At 41.6% G+C, this 15,257-nt stretch overlaps 1 protein-coding gene and 1 pseudogene across 4 annotated transcripts in view; both read right to left on the reverse strand.

The window, feature by feature from the left end:
- The window catches only part of LOC122641103 (katanin p80 WD40 repeat-containing subunit B1 homolog KTN80.2), a 48,808-nt gene that overhangs the window by 15,170 nt on the left and 18,381 nt on the right, over positions 1–15,257 (reverse strand). The window lies entirely within an intron of this gene.
- On the reverse strand, positions 2,691–4,211 carry LOC122641104 (annotated as a pseudogene).

Below are 15,257 nucleotides of genomic sequence, written 5' to 3' on the forward strand. Positions count from 1 at the left end.
ATAAGCCCTGCTCAAAAGATGGCTGGCTTGAATAGTAAATGCTTACTTAAAATAATTTGCTAGTCTACAAGATTTATTCTATTTTTAATAATTTGTGGGTTTATGCCAGCAGTACTGTCCACAAACTCATCAACATTGAAGACACTGCACATGTTCCAAACCAAAAAAAAGGTCAAATGAGCATTGATTCAAACAGTAGTGATCTTTCTTTGGGCTTTCGTTATGTGGATATATGTTGAATAATGTAAAACCAGAATACCATGGGGGTATTCTGGCCGTTTTGGGGTTTTATTATATGTTTTATGTAATGCCTAGTTAAGTCGGCTATGCTAGGGGCATTATTTTCATTAGGATGTAATTTTTAATGTTATAAATATAAGGCTTGCTTGATCAAATCGATCATTCAAGCATTCTTTTATTTTTCTGTTTTGTTAAACATGGCATCGGAGCCAATTTCTCTGATCTAGGTTTTCAAAACCCCATCCCCTCCATCGTTTTTCTCTTCCACCCTCTCCCACTAGATCGTCTCTTTCTCTCTTCTCTTTTCCTGGTTCTCTTCATTCACTAGGACAGCACTAATGAGGTGATCATACGATCTAGATGCTGCGCTCAATCCAACTTCTTCAACAGATGGTTTAATCACATATCCAGGTCAATAGCTGCTGTCCTGTGTATCTGCGATTTTTTGGAGTTATCCCCTTCTTGAAGATCGAGCTTTTTTTTTTTTGTCTTGGAAGCTGATTTTCCCTATTGGAGATCCATCTTAGCAGTATTTGACAGCAACTATCACAAGTGTTTCACATCAATTGAAGTCCATACCCATTATTGATCTCTCTTCAGGGTTTTGCAAAACCCTGACTCTTATCGATTTTGGGTTTTCTTTTGTTTGCTTTGGCTGATCTTTGGAGATCTTATTCATACTACTTCAAGGTCCACTCGACACTGCTGGTGTCCTTTTATATTGAAGATTTTCCAGACTTCAAGACTCTCACATCCTTGGATCGATTTCTCCTATATCGACCTCAGGTTTTTCTGGTTTTTTTGGTCCTTGGCTGTTGCATCGACACCTTGACATTAGGCTGCTCTCAAATCAGTATGGAAGGATCTGATATTACATCTGCTACTTCAGGTCTTGATGGACAGAATAAGCCTGAATATCTTCCTTATGCTTCAGCTATTAAGCTTGATGGGACAAATTTTCTGATCTGGTCCCGTTCCACTTACTTAACTATTGCTGGTCGTGGCCTTACCGGGCAAATCCTTGGCACTTCTGCTGCACCCTCTGAACCTGGTCCTCTTCAGGACCGATGGCCGTCCAATGATGCTATGGTTATGGCATATTTGATACACTCTATGCAGCCTGACCTTTCCAGCAATTATCTTTTATTGGACACTTCCCATCACATATGGAGTGCTGCCAAGGAGACCTATGTGCAGGTCGGGAATGATGCTCAGGTGTATGAAATTCGCAAGAAAATTCATGACACCACACAAAAGGAGTTACCTGTTTCTAAATACTATGCTGCCCTCAAAGGTCTATGGCAGCCACTGGATCACTACTCTGCTTTTCAGCCTACCACTCCTACAGATATTGCAGCCTATAAAAGGCATGTGGACAAAATTCGGGTCTATGATTTTCTAGCAGGTCTGAACATTGAGTATGATCCTATTCGTCAGCAAGTACTTAGTAGGGTTCCCTTCCCTACCCTGGAGCAGTCCTTTGCCTTGGCTCATACAGAGGAAACTCGTAGAGCTACCATGCTTCATCAGTCTCCTGTTGATAGGTCTGCCGTACAGGCTGGTTCCAGCCCTGCTCCTCCTATTGATGCTTCTCTTACTGCTACTACTTCCACCAAGGAACCTGTTAAATGTGAACACTGCAATAAACCTTATCACACTAAGGCTACTTGCTGGAAATTACATGGGAAGCCTACTGATTTTGAAGCCAAACGTGGTTGTGCTAAAACTAAAAACAACGCTAATCACACTGAAAGTGTAGCTCCAGCCCCTACTGCTGAAAATGGTCTCTCCCAGGAGGAATTATAGGCTTTCAGGCGTATGTTACAAACTTTCGTTGCCTCTACTACATCTCTTCCTGTCAGTTACTCTACTCCATCAAGTTCCCACTTTGCCCATTTAGGTATTTTCTTTGCTGGTCATTGTGCATCGGTTGTCTTCACTCCATGGATCATAGACTCCGGTGCCACTGACCATAAGACAGGTTCCTCTAGCTTTTTTCATACCTATTCCCCTACTTCTGGCAAGGATAAAGTGAACGTGGTTGATGGCTCCCTCTCATCCGTTTCTGGAAAAGGGTCCATTCGTTGCTCACCTTCTCTTACCTTGTCTTCTGTTTTGCATATCCCCAATTTCACTACTAATCTTCTCTCTATTAGTAGTCTTACAACAGATCTGAATTGCAAAGGGACTTTTTTTCCAACTCATTGTGTTTTTTAGGAACTGGATTCGGGGAAGACAATTGGATCGGGTAAAGTGCATGGTGGATTGTACCTGCTTGATGATGGACATATTCCTCCAAGAGCATTACCTTCTAAGTTATGTCAGCCTTCTTTCTCCTCTAAACTACACCAATGACATTCTAGATGAGGACACCCCCCCTTTAGGCACTTTATCCCATTTATTTCCAGCTTAGGGTTTTTTTTTTTTTTTAAGTATTCTTTTAAAGGATGAAACATACTACTACTCTGGAAAAACCAAAACAGAAAGTAACCTAAAGAATTAGCCTACATAAACTGGATGGCTAATTCCCACAATTGTAGACCAATGAGTCCATTGGTGTTCAAGATTGAAACAAAAACAACCATCTATCATTATTTAATGGTCAGTACTATGGCATCTAATACTCGTCACCTTCATCTTCCTCCCCTTCTGCAGACTCTGCACCAACCTCTTCATAGTCTTTCTCAAGAGCAGCTAGATCCTCCCGAGCTTCTGAGAACTCTCCTTCCTCCATCCCCTCACCAACATACCAGTGTACAAAAGCACGCTTGGCATACATCAGGTCAAACTTATGATCAATCCTTGACAAAACCTCCGCAACACTAGTAGAGTTTGAAATCATACAAACTGCCCTTTGAACCTTGGCCAAGTCTCCGCCAGGGACAACTATTGGAGGCTGGTAATTGATTCCACACTTGAATCCTGTAGGGCACCAGTCCACAAACTGGATGGTCCTCTTTGTCTTGATTGTAGCAACTGCCGCATTCACATCCTTTGGCACCACATCACCTCTGTACATCAAACAGCAGGCCATGTATTTGCCATGGCGAGGGTCACACTTTACCATCATGGATGATGGCTCAAATGCACTATTGGTGATCTCAGCAACAGAAAGCTGCTCATGATATGCCTTCTCTACTCGATATCACTGGGGCATATGAAGAAAGCATGAAATGGATACGTGGATATGGCACCAAGTTAGTCTGGAACTCTGTGACATCTACATTGAGAGCACCATCAAAGCGGAGAGAGGCTGTAAGCGAGGAAATAACCTGAGATACCAGCCTGTTGAGATTGGTATAGGTTGGTCTCTCGATGTCTAGTGACTTGCGACAAATGTCATAGATAGCCTCATTGTCAAGAAGCACTGCAACGTCCATGTGTTCCAGGAGAGAATGAGTTGACAAGACGCTGTTGTAGGGCACAACGACAGAGGTTGAAACCTGAGGAGAAGGGTAAACGGTGAAGCCAAGCTTTGATTTCTTTCCGTAATCCACCGAGAGCCTTTCCAGGAGGAGAGAACCAAGACCAGAGCTGGTCCCACCACCGACGGCATGGAAAACCAGGAAACCTTGGAGGCCAGTGCAGTTGTCTGCCAGCTTCCTGATGCGATCCAAGCAAAGATCGACAATCTCCTTGCCAATTGTGTAGTGGCCCCTAGCAAAGTTGTTGTCTGCGTCTTCTTTGTAGCTGATGAGTTGCTCAGGGTGAAATAGTTGGCGGTAGGTACCAGTCTGAACTTCATCGATCACAGTACGCTCCAGATCCAAGAAAACTGCGCGAGGAGCATGGTGGCCTCCCCCTGTTTCGCTGAAGAAGGTGTTGAAGGCATCATCCCCTCCGCCCACGGTTTTGTCGCCCGACATTTGTCCATCAGGCTGGATGCCATGCTCAAGACAGTAAAGCTCCCAGCAGGAATTCCCGACCTGGATCCCGGCTTAACCAATGTGGCTGGAGATGCACTCTCTCATTTTTGTGTATGTGTTTGAATTGTTGATTGAAACGGGAAGAGTTAGGAGGAGGAGGAAGAAGGAAGTCTGTTTCGCAAAGACGTATACCAAGACGCCTCGGCGAAATATAAAGCGTTTTAAAAAAGAAGAGAGATGTAAATCAGCAGAGGATTTCCAGCTTTGGTTAAGAGTTGTCATACGGAAGAATTTTTTTGTGAGGCTTGTGTCTTGGCCAAACAGACACGTTCAAACTATCCTATTTCTAATAAAAGATGCTCTTCTCTATTTCAATTGGTTCATACTAATGTGTGGGGTCCTAGTCACAAAGTGTCTCTTTCTGGTCATCGATGGTTTGTTACATTCATTGACTGTTATTCTAGATCCACTTGGGTCAACCTAATGCACACAAAAAATGAGATTTTGTCCTTGTTTTCAGCATTTCCACAAAATGATTCAGATCTAATTTAACACCACTCTCAAAGTCTTGAGAAGTGAAAATGAGATAGAGTATATGGAAGGTCAGTTCCAAAAATACCGTGCTGCCTATGGGATTCTACATCAAACCAGATGTGTTAATACTCTAGCCCAGAGTGTTGTGGCTGAGAAAAAAAATCACCATCTCTTAGAGGTGGCTAGAGCACTTACGTTTGCTCGAAATGTTCCCTCTTTTTATTGGGGAGATGCTGTCCTCACTGCAGCCTATTTAATTAATAGACTGCCTTCGTGAATTCTTGGCTCCAAGTCCCCGGTTGAGCTCCTACATGGCTCTACTTCTTTTATTGTTCCCCCTAGGGTATTTGGCTGTGTTTATTATGCTAGGGATACAAGATCCCTTAGTATACTTGAGCCTCATGGTCTCCGCTGCATTTTCTTAGGATACTCTGCCACCCAAAGGGGGTATAAGTGCTATTATCCCCCTGCACGACGTACCATGGTCAATATGGATGTTGTCTTTTATGAGAATCTCTGCTATTATTCATCCCCACCTCTTTAGGGGGAGAGTTCTAGTGAAGATATGTTGACCTTAGATACCCCACTTAGGTATGTGCATGATGACCCCTGTTCCTACTCTTGTTCCTCCCTCTTCTTCAGGGGGAGATGTTCCTATACAAGGGGAAGTTCCTGCTCCTGTTCCTCCCTCTTCTACAAGGGGGGATGTTCCTACTAAGGGGGAGATCACTCCAATCCAGAAAACCATTGGGGAATTTCAGCGGAGGATTTATGAATCTAACTTGAAGACTTATGCCAGAACCAAACATAAGCAGCTTCAATCCACTACAACATAGGTACCCATCCAATTGCCAACTCCGGATCCAGAACCTACTTCTCCACCTAGTAATACTTCTTCTCTTGATCTACCTATTGCTACTCGCAAAGGTGTTAAAGCTTGCACTCGACACCCTATATCTCATGTTGTTTCTTATGATTCCCTTTCTCCATCTTTTCGTGCTTTTGTTTCCTCTCTTTCTTCTGATCGTATTCCTCAAAATTGGCAGGAAGCCCTATCAAATGGAAAGTGGAAGACAGCAATGATGGATGAAATTGAAGCCTTGAAGAAAAATGACACATGAGAGCTTGTGGTTCTTCCACCAGGGAAAAGGACTGTTGGATGCAAGTGGGTGTTTGTACTGAAACAGAAGGTGGATGGCACTGTGGATAGATATAAGCCGCGACTCGTGGCAAAAGGGTTCACTCAGACATACGGGATTGATTACCAGGAGACCTTTGCCCCTGTTGCAAAGCTGAATATTGTACGACTTTTGTTATCTTGTGCAGTCAATCTTGGATGGGATTTACAACAGCTAAATGTGAAGAATGCTTTTCTCAATGGAGAACTTGATGAGGAGGTATATATGGATATTCCACCAAAGTTCTCTTGTGACAAAAACCAAAGCAAATTGCGTAAAATGAAGCGTGCATTTTATGGGCTGAAGCAGTCATCTAGAGCATGGTTTGGCCAGTTTCACAAGGCCATGATTTTTGTGGGCTACAAGCAGAGTAATGCAGATCACAATCTTTTTATAAAGAGGGTTGGTAAAAAACTTACTGTTCTCATAGTCTAAATTGATGATATTGTAGTCACTGGCAATGATGGTGATGAGATCAGCCGTTTGAAGACCTTTCTTGGACAGGAGTTTGAGATTAAAGATCTAGGAAAGCTAAGGTACTTTCTTGGGATTGAAGTTGCCAGATCTTCTAAGGGCATCTGTCTCTCCCAAAGGAAGTATGTCCTAGATTTATTAGCTGAAATTGGTTTGTTAGGATGTCACCCTTTAGATACTCCTATGGATGCTAATGTTCGTCTCAAGGAAAAGGAGGGTGAACCTGTTGATAAAAGTCGGTACCAAAGACTAGTGGGGAAGTTGATTTATCTCTCACACACACGTCCTAACATTGTTGTTGCTGTGAGTACTGTGAGTCAGCTTATGCATGACCCCCACTCTTCCCATATGGAGGCGGTTCTTCGTATTCTTGACTACTTGAAGTCATCTCTAGGGAAAGCCATTCTCATGTCTCCTCATGATCACCTACGGATAGAAGCATACACTGATGCTGATTGGGCTGGTTCTCCGGATCGCAAGTCTATCTCTGGGTATTGTTCTTTTGTAGGTGGCAATCTTGTCACTTGGCCTAGCAAGAAGCAAAATGTGGTGGCTCGTTCTAGTGCTGAAGCAGAATTTCATGCTATGGCACAAGGCATTTGTGAGTGCTATGGCTGAAGGGTTTGCTACAAGACCTTGGTGTTCCTATTCGTCTCCATATGATGTTGTACTGTGACAACAAGGCTGCAATCAGCATTGCACATAATCCGGTACAGCATGATCGTACCAAGCATTTTGAAGTAACTAGGCATTTCATCAAGGAAAAATTAGAAGAAGGGCTGATTTGTGTTCCTTTTGTGAAGTCTACTGATCAGCTTACTGATATATTCACCAAGGGACTGCCTGGGAAGATGTTTCATCCTAATTTAGTCAAGTTGGGCATGATTGACATTTTTGCTCCAACTTGAGCGGGAGTGTTGAATAATGTAAAAACCAGAATACCGTGGGGGTATTCTGGTCTTTTGGGGTTCTATTATATGTTTTATGTACTGCCTAGTTAAGTCGGCTATGCTAAGGGTATTTTTGTCATTAGGATGTAATTTTTAATGTTATAAATATAAGGCTTCTTGATCAAATCGATCATTCAAGCATTCTCCTATTTTTTGTTTTGTTAACAATATACGGTAGCATCTCAGTGTCACCCTTCATGAGCATGAGGAAGCACCTTTACGTTGTCTGCTCGTACTTGCTCAATGCTATCTTTTTGCCATTTAAAGACCTCTCCCTAATATATATTCATCACCAAAATAGGCTTGTTTTAGTAGGAATAAGTCTAGGGTTGGGTTCTATACATGTTGGGCCTTTGATCCCATGGGTTTTCTATGGAATAGGCCACTTTTATAGGCCTAGAATATGGGTAATTAGGTCGCATACGGTATTCCTTAGTTTTATTTTTATGTAATTAGTGGTCCTGTGATCACTTAAATGATCATGTAACTATTTAATTGTTATTTATGTTGGGCTGGATTAGGACTCTTTAAGTCCAGCCATGTTTTGAATCTATTTCCTTCAATATCTCAGTTTCCTAGTCATTTTAGGTTACCTAATAGGTTAAGGATTGGGTTAGGCCTTTCCTTTTTAGTTTAGGAGTCTATTTTTGAGTCTTTTATATAAGGTTGTAAGGGGGGCAAGTATTGGACACGAATTTTAGTTAATGAAAAGTTTTTTTTTGCTGCTCTTCTCCTCTTCTCCATTAAAGATTTTTGTTTTGTGTTTGATCAAGGCTGGTAGGATCGGTGTTTGATCCGATCGACACCTTGCGGTGGGAAGCCCAGATGGTACGTCGAAGGAATCGGTGTTTGATCCAATTGACACCTTGCAGTGGGAAGCCTGGGTGGTTCATTTTGGTTACTTTGTTTTCTCCATTACTGTTCTACAGTCAAGCAACATGATATCAAGTACTTTGGTGTTTCATTTCCATGGTCATCATCTCCAAAGTAAGTTTGAAGCTCCAAACTCTAGCCCCAAATCCCCATCCTAAACCCTAGATTCCCCTCTTTTCCTCTTTTCCAAAACCCGAAACCCTAAACTTAAGTTGCTGCCCATTCAAATTTACATAATTCCATCCATCAAAACATCTCACGACCTTCATTGATAGACTCCCCTACCTCAACTTGACATAACCCATACATCAAATTATAACCCTAATTTCACCCCAAAAAAAAACCCTTTTTCGACCTAGCCGATTCACCTGTTCATAACCGATCCTGGTTGATTGGCTCCTAGCTGGTCCTCTACCAATCTAGGACTACATTACTGCCCCAACCCTTCTCTAACCGCCCCCTCCAAAAAAAAAATGCTGGCATCTGCTGTTGTTTGATGATTTATCTCATTTGCAAGGCAAAAACACTGGTTTCCTAGGTTAATTATGTTGTTCCATTGGGGTTCTAGATTAGCCATGATGTCACAGGGCACCCCGTGAAGACTACTTTTAAAAAAAACATCTATGTGGATTTTTAGGATGTCTTAGCAGTTTTCCTCTGGCATAGAACTAAAATAAAAGTCAAGAAAAGAAAGAGGCCACAATGAGCTGCAAGGGCAATGGCATGAGCCAGTCAACATTCAAACCCAATAATGGGCAAAAATTCAACATGCCAAGCCTGTACCCATGAACTTGTAATAAAATTAAAGAGAAAGAAGGAGAAAGAGAGGAGAAGAAGAAGTGTTGCAGCAAGTTGGGAGCCACAGCCTTATTACAAACTGCTCCAAAACATTCAATATTAATAAGATTAACAATATGGTAAAAAGCAAAAGAACAAAACAACCCTAAGAGGGAAATTGTGAATTAGCTCTAGCGCTAATTCACAACTTCCTCCCCCTTTCATCGACAACTTCTAACACTCCTCCTCAAGCTGGAGCATATACGTTAATCATGCCCAGTTTGTTACAAATATAATCTACTCTTACACTCCCCAAAGACTTTGTAAACAAATCAGCAAGTTGCTCCCCAGTTCGAACATGACGAGGAGAAATAAACCCTTGTTGCAGCTTTTCACGAACAAAATGACAGTCAATCTCAATGTGTTTCGTTCTCTCATGAAACACAAGATTAGTAGAAATATGAATGGCAGCCTGATTATCACACCATAATAACACAGGAGAATCATCACCAAACCCAAGCTCTGTCATCAACCGTTTAATCCACATCAGCTCACAAGTGCCATGTGCCATAGCAAGATACTCCGACTCTGCACTGGACCGAGCTACAATGGTCTGTTTTTTGCTCTTACATGAAACAAGATTTTCTCCAACAAACACACAATAACCTGAAGTAGATCTTCGATCAACTGGAGACCCTGCCCAGCCAGCATCAATAAAACCTTCAATCCTCCCATGATCGTGATCAGTATATAGAAGACCAAGCCCTGGAGCTTTCTTGATATAGCGCAAAACCCTTATAACTGCATCCCAATGAGACGTCCGAGGAGAGGACATAAACTAACTCAGAACACTGACAGGAAAGGAGATGTCAGGTCTAGTCACAGTCAAATAGTTGAGTTTCCCTAGATGCCTTCGATACTTCTCTGGATCATCAAGGATATCACCATCATCTGCCATCAGTTTCAAATTAGGATCCATAGGAGTATCCAAAGGTTTAGATCCCAATAACCCTGTCTCTGAAAGCAAGTCAAGAACATCCTTCCGCTGTGAGAGCGAAATCCCTTTCCGTGATTGAGCTACCTCAATACCCAAGAAATATTTCAGACGTCCCAGGTACTTAGTCTGAAATTGCTGTCCCAAATGTGTCTTCAAGCTCTCAATACCTGAAGAATCATCTCCTGTGATAACAATGTCATCTACATAAACTACCAAAAATATCCTCCCTGCATCAGAATGCCGGAAAAACACCAAATGATCACTCTCAGACCGAGTCAGTCCAAACTCCAACACAACATCTACAAATCGGCCAAACCACGCCCTTGGCGACTGTTTCAGCCCATACAATAATTCTTCAGCCTACACACCTTACCAGACTCCGCCTGAGCAACAAAACCAGGAGGTTGCTCCATATACACCTCCTCATGGAGATTATCATGCAAGAAAGCATTCTTGATGTCCAACTGAAACAAAGGCCAATGGTGTGTAGCAACCAAAGAAATGAAAATGCGAACAGAAGCAAGTTTCGCAACAGGAGAAAAGGTATCCAGGTAGTCGATACCATAGACCTAGGCATATCCCTTAGCAACAAGACGGGCCTTCAACCGAGCCACAGACCCATCAGGATTAACTTTCACCACAAATATCCACCGACAGCCAATGGCAGACTTACCAGAGGATAAAGAAAAAGGTCCCATGTCTGATTGTCCTTCAGCGCAGATAATTCCTCAGTCAAAGCAGCCTTCCACCCAACGTCAGACAAGGCTTCTGCAACAGACTTAGGAATAGGATGACATTCAAGAGTAGACAAACAAGCAACAAAAGTAGAGGACAAATCTATGGGACACAAAGTTAGAGATAGGATGTTGGGTACAACTCCGAACACCCTTACGACAAGCAATAGGGACATCTAAATCAGAAATAACAGGAATGGGAGGCGAAGAAGACGAGGTAGAGGTAGCTAACCGAGTGCTATATTTGTCATAAGCTGGAAGGTGAGGTGTTGGCTGGTCGGATGAACGACGGTGGAACACAATAGATGGCTTAGTAGGAGGTGGAGCTGCTGGCAAAGGATCCTGCAAAGGAGAAGAATACTCGACAACATAGACGGGCAGATCATCGTCCAATCCAAATCTAAAGAAGGCAGCGAAGACTCAACAAACGGAGTGGATTCAAAGAATTTGACATTAGTTGTAACAAAGTATTTCTTTAAATCAAAAGAATAGCAACAATAACCCTTTTGAGTTTTAGAATACCCCACAAAAAGACATTTAAGAGCCCTAGGATCCAACTTAGAGCGACTAGGACGATGATCCCTAATAAAACAAACACCCCCAATTACACGAAGGGGCAAAGCAAACAAAGGTTGAGAAGGAAACAACAAAGAATATGGAATACCCCCACACAAAACTGAAGATGGCAGACGGTTAATAAGATAACATGCGGTCAAAACTACATCAGCCCAAAAAATTTTAGCCACTTTCATCTCAAACAAAAGAGATGAGTGACTTCCATTAAATGTCTATTTTTCCTATCGGCCACACCATTTTGTTGAGGTGTGTCTGTACAAGAGGACTGATGAATGATGCCATGCTGAAACATAAATGTAATAAAAGGAGCAGAAAAGTATTCTTTAGCATTATCACTCCGAAGAACTTCCAATGAAGTATTAAATTGATTTTGAATTTCAAGAACAAAAGCACAAAAAATGGAAAATAACTCAGAACGATTCTTCATTAAATAAATCCAGGTAACTCTGGAGTAATCATCAACAAATGTAACAAAGTAACGAAAGCCCAACTGAGAAACAACCGGACAAGGGCCCCATACATCAGCATGAAGTAAAGAAAAAGGTGGGCAGCCCAGTTCTTGACTCTAGGGGATAACATACACGGTGAAGTTTCCCAAACTGACACGACCTACAATTAAGACTAGACAAAGATTTGAAACGACTATCTAAAATTTTCAAACTCTCCAAGAAAGGATGACCCAAACGACAATGAATCTGATGAGAAAGCGCCACACTCGAACATGCCACCGCTGCCGTGTCTTCAAGTAGATACAGCCCCCTAGATTCACGGCATCTACCAATCGTCTTCTTCGACTTGAGATCCTGAAATACACAATAACCAAGGAAAAAAGTAACAGAACAATTATGAGCTTTGGTGAATTTGTGAACAAACAAAAAATTAAATGGAAACTTAAGCAAATAAGAAACAGAGGATAATGACAAAGACGAGGTAGCATGCACAGTGCTTGTACCCCCAACCTGAGCTAAAGACCCATCAATTAACACAACATTTGAAGAAGACTCACGAAATGAAGAAAAAAATACCTGAAACCCCAGTCATATGATCCGAAGCATCTGAATCAATGATCCAGGGGCGAGAAATGGATGAAAGGCATGCAGTAGCATTACCTGTCTGAACAAGAGTAGCAGCAGAGAACTGAGATGACAGGGAACTCCGAAACTGGGTAAATAAAAGTTTACAAGTGTAAATGGTGTTCAACCGTGATTCGTCCTTTGTATTCCATTGTTTAAATAGAAGGAGATAAGGTACAAAGATGGTTACACTAAGAGAGTCCAGATAAGTTACAATAACAAAGTCCTAAACTCATATCAGAGTCCTAGTGGGGTACATAGGTGAAACCGATAGAGTTGAGATTGGAACTGAACACTACAAGTGAGGATAGGGTTGAGGTGGTTACAAAACCGTGTACATGTGGCTGGCTACACGTTATCAGTAAAGCGCTCATAATCTTCATCGGACTTCGTCAGAGTCTTACCCTCAGGCTTGCAAGGAGAAGGAATACCTGAATCACTACTAGCCGAGTTGGCAAATTGAGGTGGTTTACCATGTAGTGTCCAGCAAAAGTGTTGAATATGGCCGAGCTTACCACAATGATGACAAGTCCTCACCTGTCCTGAAGTCTCTGAAGCACCAGAAGTAGGAGCTTTACTAGTGCTAGTCCCACGACTACGACCACCACCACTATTACCTGTCCCACTATTAGAGCCACGGTTTGGTGGAAAAGAAGCAAGAGCAGAATTTTCAGCATGGGTGGGTTCTTGGCTACTTTCACGGGAAGCACGTAAAACTCGAGAAAAAGTTTCTGAAAGAGTGGTGACCTTATCTCCACCAAGAATTTGAGACCTCACCGACTCAAATTCCTTACAAAGTCCACCCAAAAATAGCATAACAACAAGCTGTTCACGCTGGTTTTGCATCGCTTGCACATCCAATGAAATAGGAAGGACCAAATTCAGCTCCTCATACAAACGTTTGAAGTCAGCAATATATTGAGTAATATTGAGACTCTTTTGATCCACTTTATAGAAAGCCTGGGAAAGATCATATATACGTGACAGGTTGTCCAGTCAAGAGTACATGATATTCAAATATTCCCATAATTCCTTAACTGTATCAATATGAGTCACCAAGTCTGCAATCTGATTTTCCATTGAATTCAGCATCTGGCTCAAAATTCGTGCATCGACAGTGTCACATGATGTATCATGAACAGGTTTCGATTTTGTCAAATGATCCTGTTGATCACGGCCAATCAAAGCCAATCGAACCACCTTCTTCCATTGCTGGAAATTTGATATTCCCTCTAACTTTCGATTAGTAATACGATGAGAAGACGAAAGCTCAGTCACCATAGTCTTGGTCTCAACCATTCTTACTAATTCAGATAACTTTCAAATTGCAGAGACAGCAAAAGAACAATCCACCAAATAATCCCAATTAAAACAAAATCGAGAATCACCCCCAAAGTATAACACAACTCAAAGCACAAAATCATGATAATAAAAAAATATCGTCAATACTCCCAATATCGCTGACTTCAAACAATTACTCCCTCAACCTTCACGTCCCACAACAGCTCATCAAAATCATCCAAAAAAAAATAGACCTAGTTCTTCATATAATCACGAACTAGTCTCTAAACAAAAACCAAAGACAGCATAGGGTGCTGCACCCCTTCAAACGAAAGACTGAATAGTCTACAACTTGATTGGTTTGTAGAAGACACCTTCAGACACTGTAAAACCTCGATCAAAAGAGAACAATGGATCTCTGGAAGCGTGAACCAGTCCCTATCGATCCTGCTCTGATACCATGTAATAAAATTAAAGAGAAAGAGAGGAGAAGAGAGGAGGAGGAGGAGGAGGAGAGAGAAGTGCTGCAACAAGTTGGGAGTCACAGCCGTATTACAGACTGCCCCAAAACATTCAATATTAATAAGATTAACAATGGGGTAAAAAGCAAAAGACCAAAACACCCCTAAGAGGGAAATCGTGAATTAGCTCTAGCGCTAATTCACGACTTCCTCCCCCTTTCATCCACAGCTTCTAACAACTCAAAGCCCAAGGGTGGCTCTTCATAAGATGCACTAAGCATTTGCAGGTATTCACACACTTTCTGGAACACTTCTAGGTTTACCACTAGCTTGGAGTTTAACAATCATCAAAATCTTTCCTGGAACCACTGCTTCAATAATCTTCACTAGTTCTTGAGCTCCAACTTCATAGAAGATCATATTTTCTGGATAAGTAACAGCATCAATCTACTAAAATAATTTCCAGAGATGCAAATTCAGGGGACATAATGGCATGCCGTCCACCCAGTTATAACAGTCAGTTGCAGTGAAAGCCAAATAAGATCATATTTGTAGCTGGTGACAAAGGATACTGATTGAAGAAATGCTTGAGACAGACAACAAAAGTATGAGTTATCGTCATTAAGTCAAACTCAATCCATCCCCCCCTCCATTTAAATTGAAACACACTTCAATCTCCAAGAACATATTAGAACATTATTATTGGATGAAAGATTAACTTACAGATGACTCCAAGCTTAATGAAAAGTGTATGGGCTGCAAATGGGAAGTTTCATGAGGGAGGAAACCAGGAAGGATTGACTATGATTACATGAAGATAATTACAATAAGCAACATAGGGAGACCAGACAAAGTCAATTCAAACGCTTAAAACCGTATAACATTGCATCAACTACTCTTTTAAATTAGAGCAAATTTAGAAGCCAAAAAAAAAAAGCCTTCTATCCTTGTTATGCATTGAAGTTCCACAAAAAAAACAGGTTATTATGGCAAGGCTTCTCGTACAATGGACAAGTGCGAGTTAAGAAACTAGTCCAAAAGCATAGGATTAGATTAGCTTCTTGGAACATTGGTTCCTTAACAGGTAAGAGTATGGAGCTGATGGATGTTATGAGTAGAAGAAGATTAATATTGCATGTATTCAGGAGACTAGGCGGAAGGGTAAAAAAAGATAAAATGTTGAACAGCTTTAAATTTGGTATACAGGAGACCAAAGTAATAGAAGTGGAGTGGGCATTGTAGT

The sequence above is a fragment of the Telopea speciosissima genome, chromosome 9 (assembly GCF_018873765.1).
Source record: "Telopea speciosissima isolate NSW1024214 ecotype Mountain lineage chromosome 9, Tspe_v1, whole genome shotgun sequence".
NCBI classification, from domain to species: Eukaryota; Viridiplantae; Streptophyta; class Magnoliopsida; order Proteales; family Proteaceae; genus Telopea; species Telopea speciosissima.